At 42.2% G+C, this 13,687-nt stretch overlaps 1 pseudogene across 1 annotated transcript; it reads left to right on the top strand.

Moving 5' to 3' along the window:
* Positions 1–6,397: 6,397 nt before the first annotated feature.
* LOC145356115 (immunoglobulin lambda-1 light chain-like) lies at positions 6,398–13,119 on the top strand (annotated as a pseudogene). The gene is made up of 4 exons (XR_013889068.1): positions 6,398–6,460; positions 6,633–6,939; positions 7,198–7,235; positions 12,608–13,119. The product of XR_013889068.1 is annotated as an immunoglobulin lambda-1 light chain-like (transcript).
* Positions 13,120–13,687: the final 568 nt, after the last annotated feature.

Below are 13,687 nucleotides of genomic sequence, written 5' to 3'. Positions count from 1 at the left end.
TCCGGAAAATCGGATAATTTTGAAATTTCTGCCACAGGCAAGGACTGGTATACCGTTGATTCCCAAAAATAATAGAAAATTTATATTGGTTCTTCCTGTTAACAAAAATACTCCAGAATCCGTTGGTGTTACCGAACGTGAAAGGATATTTGACGGTCCTTGGAGGCATCAGCGTTGCAATCTCTATCACCACTGGAGGGCGCACTGGAGTCACCAAATTTAACTGAAATTCATTACGAAAGGTTAAATTTCATCTATTTCTCAGCAGGCCGTAAGGGTGAATAGGTCGTGAAAGCGCCTATACAATTCAACATTGTTGTCATTCTTTGTGCTGATGACTTCAGCAATCTAACCAAGTCTCCAAAAAACCTTCCGCTGTGCACAGTCTTTCATTAGCTTTGGTAATTTAATCTTAACATTACAAATCATGCAGGCAACATTCCTTTAAGCATTTTTGCTAATGTTGCATCTATAACTTATTGGACCTGCAAATTCCAAATCTTCAATCCCTTTGCACAGTGAAGTTTGCTCTGTTTCATTATAGAACCATAGAACATTACAGCTCAGAAACAGGCCTTTTGGCCCTTCTTATCTATGCCGAACTATTTTTCTGCCTAGTCCCACTGACCTGCACCTGGACCATATCCCTCCACACCCCTCTCGTCCATCTACCTATCCAAGTTTTTCTTAAATGTTCAAAGTGAGCCCGCATTCACCACTTCATCTGGCAGCTCATTCCACACTCCCACCACTCTCTGTGTGAAGAACTCCCCGCCTCCCCCCACTAATATTCCATTTATTTTTTTCCACCTTTACCCTTAACCCATGTCCTCTTTTCTTTTCTCCCCGAGCCTTAGTGGAAAAAGTCTGCTTGCATTCACTCTATCTATACCCATCATAATACATCCCTATCAAATCTCCCCTCATTCATCTACGCTCCAGGGAATGAAGTCCTAACCTATTCAATTTTATCCAATCTATTCAACCTTTATATGCAAATTAATTAGAATTTTAAAGATTAAATCACTTTTTTTCTGGATTTTATTGTATTGTTCATTATTAGAGTCACCCAAATTGGCTAAACACTCTGTTTTCTCATGTCCACCCACATAGGTCCATATTATCGCAATTCTCATCATAGCTATTTGTATTGATAAATGATCTCTGAACCTTCACCAAGACCACCACAATCTTCTACACCAGCACTGTTGTTATTTAAAATTGCCTTCAACGTCAGTAATTACCTTCTGATCAAAGCTCAAGAGACAATGCAGAGAATGCTTAAAATCCTGACTCCTTGTTTCTGAAAACGGAACTATTGAGAAGAACTAGAGGGAATCAGACTTGGTAATTTTAAATCAGGACATTAATTGTATTTGTGTAAGAAATTGGCATGGACAGTTCAAATACTGTGCTACTTCAAATTAAACCATAATTGAAAAGGAAGGGGGAAGAGAAAGGCTTGTATAGCTACCTGGAGTCTCTTCTTAAGGCAAAGAAAACTATTTCCAACAACGAACTACTGGCTAATGAAGGTCAGATCTCTGGAATTAGGTAAAAGTCTGCTTGAGGTTATGATGGTTGTATAATCGTTTCATTTGAAAGAATTGGCTAGGTTGATTCATTGTTCTCCCTCAGATTAATCTACTTTTGTGAGAAAAACTGAGAAGAGAGTCGACAGCTACCATGTGAACATGTAATCGGTTAAAAGAGAAAATAAAAGAGTTAATCATAGAATCCCTACAGTGCAGAAGAGGCCATTCAGCCTTCAATTCTGCACCGACCCTGTGGCACACTAGGTTGCCCAAGTCTCCTCCCCTGCCCCATCCCTGTAACCCCGTGGTTTATTGATTTGATTTCACTTATTATTGTCACGTGTATTGAGATACAGTGAAAAATATTGTTTCTTGCGCGCTATACAGACAAAACATACCCTTCATAGTGTACATAAAAGAGAAGGAAAGGAGAGGATGCAGCATAAAGTGTTGTAGCCATAACTAGGGTGTAGAGAAAGGTCTGTTTATTATACGGTAAGTACATTCAAAAGTCTGATGGCACCAGGGAAAAAGCTGTTCTTGAGTTGGTTGGTACGTGATCTCAGATTTTTGTATCTTTCTCCCAACGGAAAAAGGTGGAAGAGAGTATGTCAGGGGTGCGTGGGGACTTGATTGTGCTGGTTACTTTTTCGAGGCAGCGGCAAGGGTAGACTCAGTCAATGGATGGGATGGATTTACCGTGGTTAATCTACCTAACCTACACATTAAATTTGGGAAGGCGTTGAAGTGGGGAATGTTGAGACGGTTTGCACTGCTTGGGCGAAATCAGGGACAGATGTAAGCAGTGACAGGAGAAAGGAACTAAATAGTGAAAGAGTGAGTCTCATGGTCACTGTTTTTCTTGATCTGTATTTATGAAATTGGCTTGTATGTGCATGATACATTTTCAAAATACTTACAAGCACTGGGAATTGAGAGGAAGGTAGCTGTAGAGTTCATGATCACAGAGACAGCCTGGTGGAATGGCTGGATACACGCCAGCTGATATTTAACTCAGAAAAATATGAAGTGATAGATTTTGATAGGAAGCAATATAAAAAGAACATGCAATTCTAAAAATGGCGCAGGAGCAGAAGGACCTTGGGCCTTGTGTCAAAATATTGTTGAAGATAGAAAGTCAAAAAGCACGAGAGACCTAGGCTTTTTAAACAAAGGCATAACGTATAAAACCAAGAAAATGAAGGTGAAATTTATAAAACCGTGGTTCGGTCTTAACTGTAAGAGTGTGGCCAACGCTTAGCATTAGAGGGATGTGAAACCGTTAGATCTGGAGCAGAAAAGATTTTTGACAACTAGGGATAAGGGATTTCAGTTATATAGTTATTTTTGAGAAGCTGGGGTTATTTTCCTTTGAGAGCGAAATACCAAAATTCGGTAACGCAACATGTTAAGGGTGATGTATGAGACCGAAACAGTGATACAACATCACAATAAATTGTAGCCAGATCTTGAGAGGATCTGTAGCAGAACACACATGTAAAGCAAAGCAATATTAACTACAAATGTAAACGGTAAAATATGTCATTTTTGAGGAGGTGACAAAAATGGTCGACGAAGGACGAGCCTTTGATGTAGTCTATATGGATTTCAGTCAGGCGTTTGATTCATGGTAGGTTGGTTGAAAAGATTAAGGCTCATGGAATACAAGGCAGGTATCTAGATGGGTTGAGAACTGGCTTGGTAAGAGGAGACAGAGAGTAGATGTGGAAGCGTCCTTTTCAAGCTGGAGGTCTGTCACTAGTGGTGTGCCGCAGGGCTCAGTGCTGGGACCCCTTTTTGTAGTATATATAAATGACTTGGAAGAGGGAGTAAGTGGTGTGATCAGCAAATTTGCAGATGACACTAAGACGGCTGGATTGGCAGGCAGTGAGGAGCAGTGTCTGGCAATACAACGGGATATTGATAGGCTGGTATATTGGGCAGATATATGGCAAATGGAGTTTAATCCTGATAAATGTGAGGTGATGCATTCTAGCCGGAATAATGTAGGGGGGAGTTATATGATAAAGGGTAGACCTATAAAGAGTATAGAAACGCAGCGGGACCTGGGGGTGCAAGTGCACAACTCTTTGAAGGTGGCAGTACAAGTGGAGAAGGCTGTGAAGAAAGCTTATGGTATGTTAGCCTTTATAGAAAGGGGTATAGAGTTTAAGAGCTGGAGTCTAATGTTGCAGTTGTATAGAACGTTGGTTCGGCCGCATTTGGAGTACTGCGTCCAGTTCTGGTCACCTTACTACCGGAAAGACGTGGAGACCCTGGAGAGAGTGCAGAGGAGGTTTACCAGGATGTTGCCCGGCATGGAAGGACTGGGTTATGAGGAAAGATTGAACAAATTGGGGCTGTTTTCCCCTGAAAGACAGTGACTGAGGGGAGATCTAATAGAGGTATATAAGATTATGAAGGGTATAGATAGAGTAAACAGTGGTAAGCTAGTTCCCATGTTAGAAACGCACAGTACGAGGGGCCACGATTTTAGGGTGAGGGGGGAGAGATATAACATGGATATAAAGAGGGAGGTTTTTCACACAGAGGGTAGTGGGGGTTCGGAATGCTCTGCCAAGCAAGGTGGTGGAGGCAGGCACGCTGGAGTTCTTTAAGAGTTACTTAGGCAGGCACATGAGTGGGTTGGAGATTGAAGGATATAGGAGATTGTTTTAAATAAGGTTCAATGGCATTGGGACGTCCCTGGTAATGTATAAGATGTGGAATGATACTAATGTTTTTCTCTTTTAATTCACAGATTTTAAGTCGGTCCGCCTTGTTGTCCAACGAGGGGCATACCCGCGATGAGTCGTACTAGGGCTGCTCTTGGATGTTCGAGATTGGCCTAGTGCTTCATGTCTTAGTGTACGCTTAAACTGGACCAGATGCTGGGCAAGACGACAGCTCAGTGACTATCGCTGTTTACTGTGCAGACACATGGATTTGGGCCAGTGTCTGTGGGAGTTTGCACATTCTCCCCGTGCTTGCGTGGGTTTTCTCCGGGTGCTCCGGTTTCCTCCCACACCCCAAAGATGTGCTATTAGGCTGATTGGAGGTAATAAATTGTCCCTAAATTAGTTTTCCCTCAATGTGGAATGCCATAATCATAGATAAGGGTCATGGGTGGAGGGGGGACTGGTAATGTTAAAACGGCGGTGTGGGCTCGTTGGGCCGAAGGGCCTGTTTCCCGGGCTGTTTTTGTTCTTTGTTCTTTGTATTGCAAATCATCTTATTATATAATAGAAGTTGCAAGAAGTAATAATTATAAACCTTCGAGTTGTTCGAAATATATTTTCTTACGTTTATGAACGTGGACAGACGGAATACTGTAACCACTTTAAAATGATTGTCATATAAAATGATTGGACAATCATGTCTAATTATAGAATGTTGATTTGCTAAATATATCAGCGATATTTGCTTATCCTCTTGTTGCGCAGCTTTACCAGAAGCGGACGGAACTGCTTATCTCAGAACAGATGCTGTTCGGTGATTCCCCATCCTAAGAATGGATACAATTGCAACAAATTTGCAAGCAAAAAGTAAAACATTCGCAGCTGTCGATACTGTTCAAACAATTGCTGCAATTTAGCACTTCAAACACCCAAATTCGCAGTTTTATTCAACGTTAGCATGAATGCATATGGGAAAAAAAATTAAACAAAAAAATGCTGGGGGAAAAAAAACTCAGCAGCTCCAGCAGAGAGAGAAACAGAGGTCGCTTTTTCGAGTCCGTGTGAATCTTCCTCAGAGCTAAAGAGAGGGGGCATTTGAAGAAAAAAAAGAACCATCTCTAATGCATTGAAAGCTATAACTTGTAGGATTTACTCACTGAAATAGTTCAACTCAAAAGCCAGATGTGTGATTATTCTAGTTATAACTGTTGTTGTAATGAATATAGAGTGTCCCACACTAAACGTCATATCTAACCCCTTCTATTCCATCAGTGAAAGATCAGTATTGATTTGAAATATCCTTTTAATGTTGCACGACGATACGGATGTGCTTGTGAATGTTTCACGGTGACACTTCTGTACTAAAATCAGTTAGTGTGACGTTTGCTATCTAGACCAATATAAATGCCTAAAAGCACAGAAATGTTGCAACTCCCTTTTTCGGTAAAAAATGTAAGGTTTCTAGCACTGTGGCAGCAAGATAGGATCTAGCAAAAGTTAATACACTAAGATGTTCATAATCCCATGTGCTGCCAGTGACAGCATTCAATTTATTGGCCATTCTGCAGCGAGTGCACCAGGGCGTGTTAATGAGAAAACAGTTTCTTCGTAGTAAGTGGCACTGCAATAAAACCTTCAAACATTTTTCACATTATTACTTTATCAGTAAAGGCTCTTTGCATTGATTTCTACAACCCACGAAGCCAGAACAGCGTCCAGTGTCTCACTGCAGAGTTATATGTGTAATGAAGAATGCTAACATTTATTTAATAGCTTATTTTAAAACTGTATTCAAACTCAGGGATTTGAATGATTGCTTTTGCTAAATACACAATGGTTAAATATTGGGAGCAATAAGAGATTTAGAAAAATTCTGGTCTGAATTTCGTAATTGCATTTGAGTCTTAAAACATTGTAGCCTTTGGTTTGAAGTAAATGTAGCTATGATAATGTAACCATCTCCCGCGGCTGAAAAGGTCAATTCTATCATCTGAATTGTCCGCCTTTGGAACAGTGTGACTGGCGCAATTGGTTATCAGAGCCCGGAACCTGCTCGGTCGGCCAATGGACGGTTGAAGTGGAAAATATATTTACATACCTAACAATCGGCAGCACTTCATTTGTCCAGCCTTTGGTATAAAGGACGGCACCCACTGATCCGAAAGATTACACTCCTTGCATTCATCAGCGCCTTTACAATGGCAGCGGTTACTCTTGTTCTGCTCTCGTTAACAATTGGTCTGACGTGTAAGTGTCTGGGAGATATAATCTTTTCAGCATAGAGGTTTTGTAAAAACAAATTAAGCAAAATCTTAATCCAAAGCATTATTTAAAGTCTGAATGTAATGTTCTGCGTTGCTGTTACATTTTATGTTGGTCCAATCATTTTTAATCATGTCATGTTTTATCAAATTTGCAGATACCAGCGCGCAGATCAGCTTGATCCAACCAAAATCCGTGTCCACTACACCGGGGAAAACCGTGATCCTAAACTGTACAGTCCATGGAATTAGCCTCTCAAAGAGATATGTTAATTGGTACCATCAGAAGCGTGGCAGTGCCCCAAGGTTTATCCTGAAAGGAACCGATAAAAGAGGGGACGGTATCCCGGATAGATTTACCGGCCTGGAAGACGAAAAAACAAACGTGGGACATTTGACCATCGCGAACGTGGAACTGGGGGATGCCGGTGATTATTACTGCTTATCAAGTGAAGAAAGTGGCTTGACACGGTGACAGGTCCGGTGGCTCCTTCAGTACCAAAACTCTTCACAGAACTCGCGCTGGAATTTACATGGCCGACTAAAATTGACATTAGCAGCTGGGCCAACAACATTGCCTGAATAAGACTCTCACGATGTAACCTTTTTTTAAAAAAAACAAGTTATTGTTCACCCAACAGACATAAATTCCTGCTTCGATGGACCACCCTCTGCTTAGCTACACAGCTGGAACGGTTTTTGTACGGCGTCGTACCACCGTGGGTGGTATTTTGGAAGCGGAACCAGGCTAACTGTTCTAGGTAAGTGACGTATTTATGCTTCGTGAAGCAATTTGTTTGTAAGTTTGTGAATTTGAATGCAAAGTTTAGTTTGCTTCAGTTGTTTACTTTTCAACAAAATTGTTCATCTTGAGACTGAATCACGACTGGAATGTGTAGATTTACCTGCTGTCAAACTGGTCAAACGATACCCAGATACTTGTCCTTTCAATCCAAAATCAAAATCCCATTTAAGACAAGTCCACATTCAACACACTTTCAATGTGCCCTTGGTGCCTATCGTTAGCCCTGTCCTGTGACAGTCAGAAGGAAGTTGATATAAGAACATAAGAAAGATATCGACTTGTATATTTGATTTGATTTATTACTGTCACATGTATTGGGATACAGTGAAAAGTGTTGTTTCTTCCGCTATACAGACAAAGCATACCATTCATGGAGTACATAGAGAAGAAGGAAAAGATAGGGTGCAGAATATAGTGTTCCGTGTACAGATGGGGCGAAGAGAAAGATCAGATTAATATAAGGCAGGTCAATTCAAAAGTCTGATGGCAGCATCGACAAAGCTGTTTTTGAGACAGTTGGTACCTGTTCTCAGACTTCTGCATCACTTTCCCGAGGAAGAAGGTAGAAGAGAGTATGTCTGGAGTCCATGGAGTCCCTGATTATGCTGGCTGCTTTTCGAGGCAACGGGAAGTATAGACAGAGTCAATGGATGGGAGGCTGGTTTGCGCCATGGGTTGATCAGAGGGTTAGATAGGGTGGATAGTGAGAGCCTTTTACCTCGGATGGTGATGGCTAACACGAGGGGACATAGCTTTAAATTAAGGGGTGGTAATTATAGGACGGATGTCAGAGGTAGGTTCTTTACTCAGAGGGTAGAAAGGGCATGGAATGCCCTGCCTGCAGCAGTTGTGGACTCACCAACTTTAAGGGCGTTCAAATGGTCAGTGGATAGGCATATGGATAACATTGGAATAGTTTAGGTTCGAGGGTCATTAGATTGGTTCCACTGGTTGGCGCAACATCGAGGGCCGAAGGGCCTGTACTGCGCTGTAATGTTCTACGTTCTATGGACTATGTTCACAACCCTTTGTAGTTTCTTGCAATCGTTGGACTAAATGGATTATATTTCCATCACTGCTTCTTGGTGATTCCCCTTATTCAGCAACTATAGTTAGGCCTGGACTATTCGGATCCGGATTTGCAACTTGAAATGCTGTGTGAGTGCTAACAATCTTATCATTTAATCACCAGCAGATGGCATGGTAATCTCATTGCATATTCAAATGTTCCCATAGCTAAAAAAGCCCCATGCTGTAAGATTATGCGGCTCAGACTAAAACTGCATTCTGCAATGATTTTAGGAGATACAGGTTATGCAGAAGGAAAAGTCACCGTGCAATTAAAATATCAATAAAATAGTTAACTTTGTTTGATACTCTTAATATGCCGAATCCTAAAGTCCTGTGAAGCCTATTTTGGAATCCTACCACCTGTTTCCCAATAATTGATAATATGGTTAAGTTTAGCACTATCTTGTTGTGCGGTGCGTTGGACGGTTGGAAATAGAAAAGGAAGAAATAGCTTTTTTAAAAAACAGTGAAACTGGGCCCCGCCAGTTTCTCATAACTCAGTTCAAACCAAAGTTGGAGAAACGCGGCAGATCTGACAGCATCTGTGGAGAGAAACCGAGTTCCCATTTCGGATTTACACGATCCTTCTACAGAACGGTTCTGGTGCTGTCAAACCAGCTGAGTTTGTTCAGCATTTTCTGTTTTTATTTCACATTTCCAGTATCCGCAGTGTTTTGCTTTTATCAAACCAAACGTTTCGGCCTGTTAAAAGACTCCTTCCATCCTGAAATATCCTAACCACCCGCCCCATGTTATTCAATGACCCCCAGACTGTTTGTGGAATATGGGTCGAATGTCTGCGCACCTTGGGCTGAGTTTTCCGGCGAACGGCCGGACCAATTCCTGGTCCCGACTCGGTGCATTTTGATGGCATGCTCGCTTGCTTAATTTTAAGCAAGGCAGCCAATATGTAGGTCCCCTCGGCGTTTGCCTTCAAATTAATGATTTGGCAGCACACAGGACATCAGCAGCGCCATAGAATCATCGAGTGCAAAATTTAGCGACCTTCGAAAGGTCCAAAACAATATGAATAGTAGCTGAAAATCTGAGGGGAATAGGGCGCAGAGGAAAGGCGTTTACATGAATCTACAAGATCAAATTATGTCTCTTGAGAGGTTGGTCGGTGGGTCTTCACAGAATTGTTATGGTACAGAAGGAAACCATTTGGCCCATCGTGTAGGCACTGGCTCTTCAAATGAGCATCATGAGTTAGTACCATTCCTCTGCCTGTTTCCTCTGCATGATGCTTCTATTTAACTAATCATCTAATACCCTCTTGAATACTTCGAATTAACCTGCCTCTACCACACCAGAAAAGGTAAGAGCAGAAGTTGGCCATTTGGCCCATTGGGTTTGCTCCGCCATTCAATGAGATCTTGGTTGATCTACTATAATAATCCTCAACTCCATGTCCAGATGGTGCTATCCGGAGCCGAACCGCTTAAGCTAAAGTTTATTTATGAGTCACGAGTAGACTTACATTCACACTGCAATTAAGTTACTGTGAAAATCCCCTGGTCACCACAGTCCGGCGCCTGTTCGGGTGCACTGAGCGAGAATTTAGCGTGGCCAATTCACCTAACCAGCACATCTTTGGAGTGTGGGAGGAAACCAGAACACCTGGAGGAAACAAGCGCAGGCATGAGAAGACTCCGCACAGTGTTCCATGCCTGAACCCAGGTCCCTGGCGCTGTAAGGCAACAGTGTTAACCAATGTGCCACCATGTTATAAAATCACAGAATCCTACTGAAGGAGGCCATTCGGCCCATCGAGTCTGCACCAACCACAATCCCACCCAGACCCTATCCCCATAACCCCACGCATTTGCCCGAGTTAGTCCCTCTGACATTAAGTGGAATTTTAGCATGGCCAATCCATCTAACCCGCATATCTTTGGACTGCAGGAGGAAACCGGGTCACCTAGAGGAAACCCATGCAGACACGGGGAGAATGTGCAAATTCCACAGACAGTGACCCAAGCCGGGAATTGAACCTGGGTCCCTGGTGTTGTGAAGTAGCAATGCAAACCACTGTGCCGCCCCGTATTGTCTTCTGTAACTTTTACTGCAGTTCCAAGTTGAGGTGTAATCACACTTTCAATTCCCATAACTCACTCTCCACCGCTGCCAGGTGAGTAGCCACTGGAGCTGGGGAATGGTGGGAGTGGAGTGCCCCAGGGAGACTGCAACAGGTGGGAGAGCCAATTCAAGCACTCGGTTCCAAAATTCCCCTGTGCCATCATAGAGGCAAACTGATCCCATTGATCAAAGGCTCGAGAATCAAAGGGCACAGATTTATGAAAGAACCGAAAATGACCTGAGATAAAACATTCCTGCATGGAGTGGTAAGGATCTGGAATGCAGTGCCTGACAATGTGCAGAATCAATCGTGGCTTTCAAATGGAAGTTGGCTAGGCACCTGTAGGGACAAATGCAGGGCTCAGGGGAAAGTGCGGGGAGTGGGCCTAGCTGATATAATGTAGCAGAATTTCCGGGCGGAGTGGCCTCTTTCTCTGCTGTAGTCACTCTTCTGATTCTATGATACTGGCAATCAGTTGTGGCTCAGTAAAGAGTTCGCGTTGTTCCCCGTTATTTCTGAATAATGAAGATTCATTCTACTTGGCATTGTACCTATGCCATTATTCCAGACATAATGCAAGTGAGAGTCAGTTTTTTGTTGTTAATCTATTCGTTCATAATGAATATTTGATAGCGCTGTCCTAGTGGAGTGTGTTACTGAAATATCTCTGAACTTTACTGTGAATTCTGCTAATCGTATTTGAAACAAATTGGTGCCTCGCAATTAAGCAAAGCCCTCTTGCTGTTGCTTGAACAGGACTGTGGTAAATCTGCCTTAATGTGCTCTATGTAGCAGGGGGAAGATTGAAGATATATCCACCAGGTCTGGGTGGGATTGTGGCCGGTACAGACTCGACGGGCCTCCTTCTGTACTGTAGGGATTCTATTTTTTTTTATATTTCCCTGTCTGGCTATTGAATTAAAAAATCGAAGATGAACATTGAAAACGTCAGTTATTGGCAAAAGAAAATGTCCTGAGAAACTTCTTTCTGTATAATGACTGCCCAGATCCTAAACTTCATTGTTAATGTAAACTAATTTTCCAACATATTTTTGAATCTACCCCGGGCGTCCTTCCCATCTACATTAAATGTGAAAACGCTTAGCAAGTCGGGCAGTATCCACAGACCTGCAGAGTGTTTCCCAACAGTCTTTTATTTCCATATTTCCAGGAATTCACTATTCTGTAATTGTTATTTGTTTATATGCATCTGAATTCTAAGGACATAAGAACTAGGAGCAGGAGTCTGGCCCCTCGAGCCTGCTCCACCATTCAATAAGATCATGGCTGATCTTTTCATGGACTCAGCTCCACTTACCCGCCCACTCACTATAACACTTAATTTCTTTACTATTCAAAAATGTATCTATCCATGGCTTAAAAACATTCAATGAGGTCGACTCAACTGCGTCACTGGGCAGGGAATTCCAGATTCACAATCCTTTGGGTGAAGAAGTGCCTCTTCAACTCTGTCTTAAAACTGCTCCCCCTTATTTTGAGGCCATGCCCCCTAGTTCCAGTTTCACCTGCCGGTGGAAACAATTTCCTGCTTCAAGCTTATTTATTCCCTTCATAATTTTATATGTTTCTATAAGATGTCCCCTCATTCTTCTGAATTCCAATGGATGAAGTCCCAGTCTCCTCATAAGCCAACCCTTTTAATTCCGGAATCAACCTAGTGAATCTCCTCTGCACCCCGACCAGTGCCAGTATATCCTTTCAGAAGTTACTACTCGCGGATGATCAAGGAATCTCTGTTTATTATCCCCTGTAAGAAGTCTCACAACACCAGGTTAAAGTCCAACAGATTTATTTGGTAGCACCAGCTTTCAGAGAGCTGCCCCTTCATCAGGTGAGAATTATTATCCTACTCACCATGCCCCGCACCCAAGAGCAATCTCGACGCTCTCTGACCATCTCTAGCAAGGTTTTCTAAGCGAAACAATAATTTTCTAGTCCTGAATTTGATTTATGTTGCTTTCAAATACCATCAGATATATTTGTGTCCAAATGCAATTTCTCAGCAATGTAAAACAACGGCAGGTACAACATTTACAGTTTGCAACTCAGCATCACACAGGCACAGTTCCTCTTTAGATATGGTAAACATTTTACAATTCAACTACATTGGCCAATGTAAATTTAGAATTAATGCGACTCTATGTTTCTCCTTTCAGGTCGTCAACCAGCCAATCCCACAGTCTCGCTCCTTCCACCATCGAAGAAGGAGATTGAAGCGTCCAACTAGGCGACGCTGGTGTGTTTGGTGAATAATTTTTACCCCGATTCCGTGCAACTTGTGTGGAGTGTGGACGGCAAAGTCAGAGAGGCGGGCATCCAGACCAGTTCAACCTTACAGGACCCTGACCAGACCTACAGTGTGAGCACTTACCTGACCCTGTCCGCCTCCGAGTGGAACTCAAACGAGCTTTATTCCTGCGGGGTTAAGCATGAGACTCTCGTGTCCACACTCGAGCAAAGTATCAGGCGTTCAAACTGCATGTGATAAAGAAAGATGTGTCTTGTTGTAACCCTGCAACTTATCTGCATTGCGGTTTAAAATAATTCGCCAGTATTTCTTGTCTTAAGACTCATCCAATGAAATATCTGTTTTGCTGTTGCTGTAGACATCTTTCTGAAAAAAAACAAGAGAGATTTTGGCGGCTTTTGTCGTGTATGTTTTAAACTGTAAACATTATTTTGTGCAACAATGTATTAAAATTTTCTTTGAGCCCTGAATAAATAAAAAAAAAATCCGAAGCAACACATGTAATCCGTTATCTTGTGAAGGCTAAATTCATGATTACGGTTGCACACCGGAAATGTCACAATCAGTCTGTCTCCATGCAGGTCCTGACCGGTCCGATAAGTGCCTCCAGCACATCGCGTGTTTTTTTTTGCTAAAATATTTCAATGATTCACAAGAGTTTTGTTTCCTACATTTTCAGTATTATCCCGCACCTTCTTTCCTCTCATCAAGAGAAACGGTTTATAGGACATTTGTGAAAATTAAAGCAAGACATAATCATGTATTTAATAAACAATTTAGGCTTTTAGTTTCTGGTCCAGGATGGAATTCAGGCAAATCGATGAGGAGAGATAGCACAGGAGCATAAGAACATAAGAACATAAGAAATAGGAGCAGGAGTAGGCCATCTAGCCCTTCGAGCCTGCCCCGCCATTCAATAAGATCATGGCTGATCTGTCGCTGCTCAGTTCCACTTTCCCGCTTTCTCCCCATAACCCTTAATCCCCTC

Source organism: Carcharhinus amblyrhynchos, chromosome 20 (genome assembly GCF_965287045.1).
Source record: "Carcharhinus amblyrhynchos chromosome 20, sCarAmb.v2.hapA, whole genome shotgun sequence".
Taxonomy (NCBI): Eukaryota; Metazoa; Chordata; class Chondrichthyes; order Carcharhiniformes; family Carcharhinidae; genus Carcharhinus; species Carcharhinus amblyrhynchos.
This window is presented reverse-complemented; position numbering and strand designations above follow the sequence as displayed.